Source organism: Calidris pugnax, unplaced genomic scaffold (genome assembly GCF_001431845.1).
Source record: "Calidris pugnax isolate Ruff unplaced genomic scaffold, ASM143184v1 scaffold421, whole genome shotgun sequence".
NCBI lineage: Eukaryota > Metazoa > Chordata > Aves > Charadriiformes > Scolopacidae > Calidris > Calidris pugnax.
In genome coordinates this window covers 346,908-347,500 of record NW_015091166.1, presented here as the reverse complement: position 1 = coordinate 347,500, position 593 = coordinate 346,908, and positions in this window count along the sequence as shown.

Below are 593 nucleotides of genomic sequence, written 5' to 3'. Positions count from 1 at the left end.
CCGCTCCCCCCCAGACCCCACCCCACCCTCCATCCCTGCTGCACCCCCTCCACTCTCCCTCCCGGCTGCACCCACCCCACTCTCCATCCTGGCTGCACCCCATTCTCCATCCCAGCAGCACCCCACTCTCCATCCCAGCAGCCACCCCACTCTCCATCCTGGCTGCACCCCATTCTCCATCCTGGCTGCACCCCATTCTCCATCCTGGCTGCACCCCACTCTCCATCCCGGCTGCACCCCCCTCCACCACTGGCTCTTGCCCAGCACCTGGTATGGATCAGGCCACCACCTGAGCAGCGGGGACAGAGCTGGGGTGAGGAAGGACACCCGGGGTCCTGGCTCCAGCCCTGAGCTGCTGCACCCCATTCTCCATCCCAACAGCACCCCACTCTCCATCCCAACAGCACCCCACTCTCCATCCCAGCACCCACCCCACTCTCCATCCCGGCTGCACCCCCTCCACTCTCCCTCCCGGCTGCACCCACCCCACTCTCCATCCTGGCTGCACCCCACTCTCCATCCCAGCACCCACCCCACCCCACTCTCCATCCCAGCTGCACCCCCCTCTCCATCCCCCCCGCCCCCACCCCACT